The sequence below is a fragment of the Mustela nigripes genome, chromosome 10 (assembly GCF_022355385.1).
Source record: "Mustela nigripes isolate SB6536 chromosome 10, MUSNIG.SB6536, whole genome shotgun sequence".
NCBI lineage: Eukaryota > Metazoa > Chordata > Mammalia > Carnivora > Mustelidae > Mustela > Mustela nigripes.
This window is the reverse complement of record NC_081566.1, coordinates 65,755,818-65,764,668: the sequence shown is the minus strand read 5'-3', so window position 1 is coordinate 65,764,668 and position 8,851 is coordinate 65,755,818.

Here is an 8,851-nt window from a genome sequence, read left to right as displayed (position 1 = left end):
CTTCTGTTTTCCTCTCAAACTGTCATTCCTAAGACCATCACCAGCAGGAGAGACCCAATGGCTTCAGAGCTCGTTAGCCTGTCCATGTAATTGGAAATATTTATCCTCTGCAGCAATGTCAGGAGGGCTGATTCTGTTCTCTCCTTCACTCCTGACAAAGCTCTGTCGTCGAGTGCGGACGGGACGCCAGGGTTGGGGGCACACCGGCCCTGCGGCGCAAAGCAGACCCTCCCTCCAGTAAATACGCAACCACAGACAGATGTGCTCGGGGCTCACACACCCTGCGGGGGCACGTCCCGGGGTGCTCGGAGGACCCCTGCACTCCTGAAGCCTGGAACCGTGACTTTTCCTGCCTTCTGTCCTATGGAAATCACTCTCCCTGCGTGTATGTGGTTCCCTTCTGGGAGCAGGAAAGGAAGCCCCTACTCTTTTAAAGTTTCAGTGAAAGAATTAAAAAACTTTTAAATGACAAAGTAATATAATAAAAATATTATACAAAATTGGAAAATAGAGAAAAGGAAAAAAAATTAGTTGTGATTCCAGAACCTTCCCAACCTTCTGTCTCCTAGTCTTACTTCCTATGCGTTTGTTCCCCGCTGCATCACACTGCCTGATCCTGTAGAAAACATGTAAAATAAGGTAAGTTCACAGAAGCCAGAAAGCACGCCCATCTCGGGGCAAACCTCACCGCCCCCAGCGAGTCTTGGCATCTGCGAGCTCATAGACGTCGCGGACGTGGCGCGCAGGTCAGTCTGCACGCTGCTTTTTCCCTAGGTGGCAAATCCGAAAAAAAACAATACAGTCACACAACAATAATGAGAGTATCTTGGCACTCAGGATGCTTTTGTCTATGGTTAACAGGAAACCCAATTTGAATTGGTTTAAACGCCAGGAACACACACCAGTTTACCCAAATGCAAGTCCACGGGTGCGGCCAGCTTTCAGGCAACTCTGGCAAAAGGCCACTAATCCCGCAAGGGCCCCGGGCGCTTCCTGGGGGCCCACACTGACACGCAGTGTCCGCTTAACCCTGACGGCTTGGTGGCGTTTGTAGGACGACTCCCAGAGCAAAAGAAGAGATTGCCCAGGGCCGCCCCCCGAGGGCATCCCCCAGACGCCTCTAGCGGGTCTCTCCTCGGCTCTCTCCCATTTTGGAGTGGCCACGTGGTCACTGCGGAGCCCATCGCTCGGACCGCCCTGGACCTGGCGGTGGGAAACTCGGGGCTTCTTGAAGGAAATGTCACTTCCGGTGGAAGGAGGAATGGGTGCTGGGCGGGCAGCAAGCGGGGACCACACGTTCCCCTCCTTCAGCACTTGGTCTTCTGTCACAGACTCTCAGAGAAGAGCCGTGGCCCTCATGCACCTCCCGCACCTTGTGGTTTGACAAGACAAACAGCCTCGCACTTCGGTCCTCTTCAAATGGTTCGAGAGCAGGGCGCCTGGGGGGCTCACCTGTCAGGTGTCCAATAAATAAAATCTTTGTTTTTTTTAAGGTTTATTTATTTGGCAGAGAGAGACAGACAGCGAAAGAGGGAACACAAGCAGGGGGAGTGGGAGAGGGAGAAGCAGGCTCCCCGCCCAGCAGGCAGCCTGATGCGGGGCTCCATCCCAGGATCCTGGGATCATGACCTGAGCCGAAGGCAGACACCTAACGAGCCACCCAGGCATCCCAGATAAAATCTTTTTTTTTTTTTTTTTTTAAAGATTGTATTTATTATTTTGACAGACAGATCAGAAGCAGACAGAGAGAGAGGGGGAAGCAGGCTCCCTGCCGAGCAGAGAGCCCGATGCAGGGCTCAATCCCAGGACCCTGAGATCATGACCAGAGCCGAAGGCAGAGGCTTAACCCACTGAGCCGCCCAGGCGCCCCCTAGACAAAATCTTAAAAAACAAATGATTCGGGCACCTGGGCGGCTCAGTGGGTTAAGCAACCGCCTTTGGCTCAGGTCATGGTCCCGGAGTCCCGGGATCGAGTCCCGCATCGGGCTCCCAGCTCCATGGGGAGTCTGCTTCTCTCTGACCTTCTCGCCTCTCATGCTCTCTCTCACTGTCTCTCAAATAAATAAATAAAAATATTTTAAAAAAAACAACAACAACAAATGATTCAAGAGCAAATCAGTTTAGCGATAGAGCATAATTTTTCAGAAAGCTGAGAACTTTTTTTTTTTTAAGTTTATTTAAGTCATCTCTCTACACGACGCAGGGCTGGAACTCAAAACCCTGAGATTAAGAGTTACAGGCTCCCAAAACTGGCCATTTTCACGACTGACATTCGCTCACAGCAAACCAGTCTCCTGTCTAGCATGTCTCCAAGCTGACACTGTTCACCAAGGAGCGGAACCCCTACACGTCCTCTTACTCCCAGCCCTGTTCTCCAGCACTCAGCCCGCACATCCGACATCAGACTGTGCACCTCAGAAGCAGAGGTGACTAGGGCACCTGGCTGGCTTAGTAGGCACGCAGCTCTTGATCTCAGGGTTGTAGTTCAAGTCCCCACGTTGGGTGTGGAGCCTACTCAAACAAAAAACCAGAGGTCCCTGCAGAACAGAACAGAGCCAAGACCTGCACTCTTGTAGTTATTCACACGGCAGAATTCCCGCCGTCCGACAGACGCCTGGCATCCAGCAGGCACACAATAAAGGTTTGCGGAATGAAGGAAGACAGCCAAGGGACAAAAACTGCCTAGGAAGCAGATCTAAGGCAAACACAAAACATCTGTGCCTCTTCCTACTTATTACTGAGTTGGAGTTTCCAAAGAAGTCTGGGGTTGAGTGGAATCTTGTTTTTGTTAGTTGTTGGGTGTCGGCCGTGGTGGGTGTGTCTGAGCTGCACCAGGCCACAGAAGCTCGAGGCTGTCTGGGGATATGACACCGACAGTGGCCACAGGGTTTGGGTGAGACTAACCTGGAGGTGCCCGTGCGCCCTCCTGGCCCGCAGAGACTTTGTTCTGGAGTACACCTACCTGAGCACGTGTGTGAACTCACCTTCCTGTCGAGTACTGGTGTGTAAGGAAACTGGGGAAAGCATCTGACGGCCGGCGGGAGTTATGAAGCCAGAGGGTTTCTCCTGGCTCAGAACAAACTGCAGTAAAATTAGCAATAACCAGCTCTGGGAAGGGCAGGAAATGACACGTCCCCGCCCCAGCAGCTTTTGTTAAAAAAACTGGGTGACTTAATGGTAGATCGCATGTGCTGAGTTCTTAAGCAACAACGATAGACAAAGCTAAAATATTTCAGTAATTCCATCTCGATGCTAACTCGTGTTTAAAAGTCGATTAGAAATTTCAGCATCTGGGGCGCCTGGGTGGCTCAGCGGGTTAAGCCTCTGCCTTTGGCTCAGATTGTGATCTCAGGGTCCAGAAATCAAGCCCCGCATCAGGCTCTCTGCTGGGCAAGGAGCCTGCTTCCCCATCTCTCTGCTACTTGTGATCTCTATCAAATAAATAAAATCCTTAAAAAAAGAAAAAGGCGCCCGGGTGGCTCAGTGGATTAAGCCTCTGCCTTCGGCTCAGGTCATGATCCCAGGGTCCTGGGATCAAGCCCCACACTGGGCTCTCTGCTCAGTGGGGAGCCTGCTTCTCTCTCTCTCTCTCTCTCTCTCTCTGCCTCTCAGCCTGCTTGTGATCTCTGTCAAATGAATAAATAAAATCTTTAAAAAAAAAACAAAAGAAAAGAAATCCCAGCGCCCCCCAAACATTTAAGACGTAGCAGCCCTTTGTGCATCCGGGGTCTCCTTCCTAACAAGGTAGCTTGTTTTTCTTGCTTGTACCCCAGCACAGCCCTGGTTTCGACCTGCACCTTCCTCCCGCTTACCCTCAGTGCCGCCACATGCCGCTCCGGCAGAGCCTCTACTGTTTCCACACCGGTGACCGCCCCCTGTCACCGCTCCACACCGCCCTCTGAAGCCGTGCAGGGCCCTCAGCATCTGGCTCACTCAAGGCAGCACGGCTGCCATCACGATCCGCTGGGATTCGGTTAGATTCCTGGATCCTATCAGAATCCATCCCATCAGAATCTCCAGAGGATAAGGCAGGAAAAAGCCCAGAACCGCTCTCGGCCGTTTCTGATCCCGAGAGCAGACAGGCCCTCGGGAGCCGTGCACACTTCAGACCAGCTCTCAGGGCTTCCCGAGCTCCCAGCCGGGCCCCGTGGGTGTCCTGCGGCGTGCTCTGAGGCACAGCAGGCTTCTCCGTGCTCATCCTGCGTACCCCAGGACCATCCTGACTCTCCCACTCTCCAGTCCTGCACAGGATGCTCGCATCTCCGCTTACAGAGAATCTTCACGGCCTAATTCTACCTACTAACTTAATCCAAATCCTTCTGTATTTTAATTAGTCGATGTAACACGGTTTTTGCTGCATATGAACCGCCCTGCCTCCCGATCCATCGTACACCCCTGGGAGCAGAAACCACGTGCCGGGAGTCTTTGGTTCCATCCGGACTCAGGTCAGCCTAAAGAAGCTAGTCCCGGCGCAGCTCCAACCATCTGGATGGTGATGGGAAACAGGTCTGCAAGGCTCCAAGCACAGCCTGACTCACCTATGCTGTCCAGCTGCATCTTCCTAAAATCTAAAATCCATCCTGGGGGCACCTGGGTGGCTCAGTGGATTAAGCCGCTGCCTTCGGCTCAGGTCAGGATCTCAGTGTCCTGGGATCGAGCCCCGCATCGGGCTCTTTGCTCAGCGGGAGCCTGCTTCTCTCTCTCTCTCTCTCTCTCTCTCTCTCTCTGCCTGACTCTCCACCGACTTGTGATCTCTCTCTGTCAAATAAATAAATAAAATCTTTAAAAAAAAAAAAAAAAATAAAATAAAATCCATCCTGCTTTCCAGACCATGCTTGGTCCTATGCAGCAGACAAGCAGCAAGCCCACTCTGCTTGTCGAAGAACAAGGTGCTTTCTGCAGACGGGAGCTGAGGTGGCCCTCGCTCTCTCCACAATGCGGGTACAACCCGGGCACACGGGAAGGGCTTAGCACCGAGCCCCGGGGAACTGGCAAACCAAGGAAGAACAACAACACTCTGCTTCCAGCTTCCACAGAGAAAAACCTGTCCAAGACTGAGTAAAATACAAATACCCTATTTTCTCAGTTATTCTAATTCACGCTGTACCTAATTACTTAACACAGTTCTTAGCGGGAAGAAGAGAAAGACAAAATTAACTTGGGCAGCAAAAGCAGTCAGAGGTAGGTGAGGTCAGGGTGGACCTTCATGAGAGAACTCAGGCCTCCTACTACTTCCCTGTGAGGCTAGGCCCCAAGTTTCAGTTCCAGCCGAGCGGACAAACTCAGGAACACAGTTCGAGCACATCCTTTAAAGACTGTATTCTAGGGGCACCTGGGTGGCTCCCCGGGTTAAAGCCTCTGCCTTCGGCTCAGGTCATGATCCCAGGGTCCTGGGATCGAGCCCTGCATCGGGCTCTCTGCTGAGTGAGAACCTGCTTCCTCCTCTCTCTCTGCTTGTTTCTCTGCCTACCTGTGATCTCTGTCACATAAATAAAGTCTTTTTAAAAAATTATTAAAAAGAATAATAATAAAATAAAGATTGTATTCTAGCTTAGAGAGTGCGGTGTGCTTGAGCAGCGAGGCCGCAGCCGAGGGCGGGAATCCCAAGCAGACTCCCTGCTGAGCACAGTGCCCAACGGGGACCCCGTCCGCACCCGAGATCATGACCCGAGCCCAGACCAAGGATCGGACGCTCAATCCACTGAGGTCCCCAGGTACCCGGTTACAAACTTCAAGTTGAAGCAGAATCACCCCGAGAGGGCTGCAAATCCGTTTTCAGTACCAAAGCGTCTTCTGAAGCCAAGTGCTCATCCAGGTGACACGGACTCCTAGCAATGCTACCGATTGTCAGGAGTTTCCTAAATTCATGTAATTTTTCTTTAAGAAAATAAGCAATGAACACTGGAAGTGAGGAGAAACTTCAGAAACCAGCTCACGTGGAACTTCTCTATTATTCGGTGTGGGTTAAATTCGGTGTTTCCTTGACCTGCCTGCTCTCCCGTTAGTGCTCATCGCCCGCCGGACCCAGCCCTCCAGGGTCCTCCCTTCTCTGAAGTCCTGTAGCGTCCCCGGTCGGAAGCAGGTCCTCTGACACGTCAACCTCCAGCTGTTTATGCCGAGTCTGTCAAAGCTCTAGGGCAGGGACACTGTCCACGCGTCCGAGGCCCAGCCCCGCTGGCGCACAGCGGCGGCCGTGGACACTGATGGAATCCGCACCTCCCCAACGGGCTGAGGCCAGGGAACGCCGCCCTCCACCACCCGATTCAGGGGCGGACCCGCGGGTCGCTGCTGACCTGCCCCACACGGGGAACGATGACACGCAAACACATCACTTTCATGTCCACCTGAAGTCCCCTTCCCAAACGCCGGTGCCCATCTCGGTAGCTGAGACAGAAGCGCTGACCTGCACATTGAGCAGCGACACGAAGTCTCACATTCACTTTCCGCGCTTCAAACAGCTCCATCAGGTGGCAAACATGTCATCTCCGACATGTTTCCTGTCTCCCCACTTCTCGGCGCACGCTGGGGTCTCAGCAGGCCTGCTCAGGCAGCGGCCCAGCCCCCTCCCGCCCCGCACCCACCCGGGCCGCGGCAGTTCCCTCTGCCTGGCCAAACTCCAGGGCCCCCCAAGCGTCCGGGCTGCCGGAGCCAGGAGAGGGAACGGAGCCTGCGGTGCGGAACCGGAGTCCAGCCCCGGAGCGGTGGGACCCCGCTCCCGCTCTCACGGGACTCCAGCAGCCTGCCCGCCGGCCCGGGACGCAGAGCCTCTGTCTGAACGAGGGGCGCCCCCTGGCACACACCCTCGCACTCGACGCAGGTGTTCTGCACGTGGTGGGCGCTCGCGTTTTTGAATCCGTATTTTCCAGAACATAAAATCTCATGGCATTCAGTTTTAAGATGACCTCTGTGCACTGATTCCAAGCATTTCCACCCACACACAGGTAAGTAAAGGAGAAGCCCAACAAGTTGTTTGAAAGTTCTGTATTGCGTCACATCAGCGGTCTTCACGTACACGCCCAGAAGGGAAAGACGGCTCTTCCTCCTCCCGCCCCCAAACATCACAGTAGACCAACTCCTGCTAAAAGATCAAGTTAACCATGTCCCCTCCTGAAATCTAACCATTCGTTCTAGAAATGAGCATCTAAATTTTCTAACTTAACAATCAGGCACAGGCACCGACAGTCCCAGTTTTCAAATGTGTCCCTGAACGTTTCTCTCTCCTACGGTCCAGGCAGTAATTGATCTTAATGCCCTCGACCAGATAAACCTGACACTTCAGAGCTTGTAAGTTAAACACACTATGGTCACTAAGAAGACAACTGTTACCTACACACATCTTCCCCCCTCAAACTATTTAGCACCATTAACAGAATTCTCAATACTAAAGGGCTTTTAATCCAATGACCATTCAAATATAGGACCCTGACTCTTAAAAACACAAATTTGTTACTTTTCTCATACACAGTACAAATTCCCTCCTGTCTTATAGATCTTTCCGGCAATGTTCTCTGCTGCCCTGAATGCCCTCAACAACCATACAGCTGTCCAGTTCTTGCCGGATGCCAATTACAATTCCCTCGGTCATTAGTAATGAGAAGTTCAGACATTATGAGTAAAAGGCTTTAAGCTAACTTAAATGTGGTGAAATACTGTTAAAATAAAATTGCACTGCATTTCTTTTCTACTGTCACACATCTCTAAAGTGCTGGGGTTCCTATCAGATTTCTGTCCTGCATAGGTTCAAATCCTGGGTCTCACGACTAGATGGCCCGACTACCATAAAACACGATTGATCTGGTTTCAAAAAGGACCATGACCTTGCTAAAAAAGTTGCAACCACCACCTCTCTTTAAACCTGGAACAGACATCACCTTGAATAGGAGGAAAAAACCACGATGACCCTGTCCTTCCGCGCCCCTGTGCAATGGAAAGCAGTGAGCCGAGGTGTGTGCTGAGAGGCCACGGCCACATTCTTCAGGGTTAAGATGGTCACAAACTTGTCCGGGACACTTAATGTCCAGTCTGCACATCGCCCCCACACGCCGCTAAGTCCAGACAGCGAAAGAATCCTGATTCTACAGACAGAACTCACCACCCACACAGTTGTTCCTTCCCAGGACACTAGTTTCCCAGCCACGCACAACCATCAAGGGGGCATTCTCTGAGGGTAAGTTTTGTCGAGGCTCAGACACTGTGCGGTGAACTCCCCAAGGTCCCTGTTCAGAAATCTGCAGTGAGAAACTCCACACACAGGAATTCGAGAGCTTCACACCTGGCTCTCAGCACAGAGACGCCCCAGGCTTCTCCGAGCATGGAGTCTAGTGATGGTCTGCTGAGGCACGTACATGGCTTTACTCTAACTCCTGATGTCGCTTCCCTACGGACAATGAAGTTGGTCGACGAAGGACCGAGAAATCGTTCTGTAAGGCCTCCTCAGCAGGAGAGTACAGGGAAGCGCTGGGAGGCACTCAGGTCACAGACCGGTGCGCACCTCTCTGGGGGAGCCAATCCGCCTGCCCGAGGCCATGGCTGCCCCAACCAAGGGTGTGAGAGTTCAGTGATCCAGCAATGGTTCCCAAAGCCGATGCCTCGGACACTAAGGAAGGGCTAAATTCTGAAAGGAAGAACAAAGTAACTTCACAGAAGAAATCTTCACAGGTTCCACTCGCTTCTGCTTGTCCTCACCTCCGTGCGTTTGGGTGGAACCTGCACTCCCTGGGACAGCCAGGCTTGTACTGCGAACATGGTCCCGCCACCACCTCTCCCTAGAGGAGTCCCGCCCGCCCCTCTCTGCAGCCTGGTGTCCCTGATCTCTTCAGCCCCTCATCTGCAACAGGAAGCAGTTCCACAG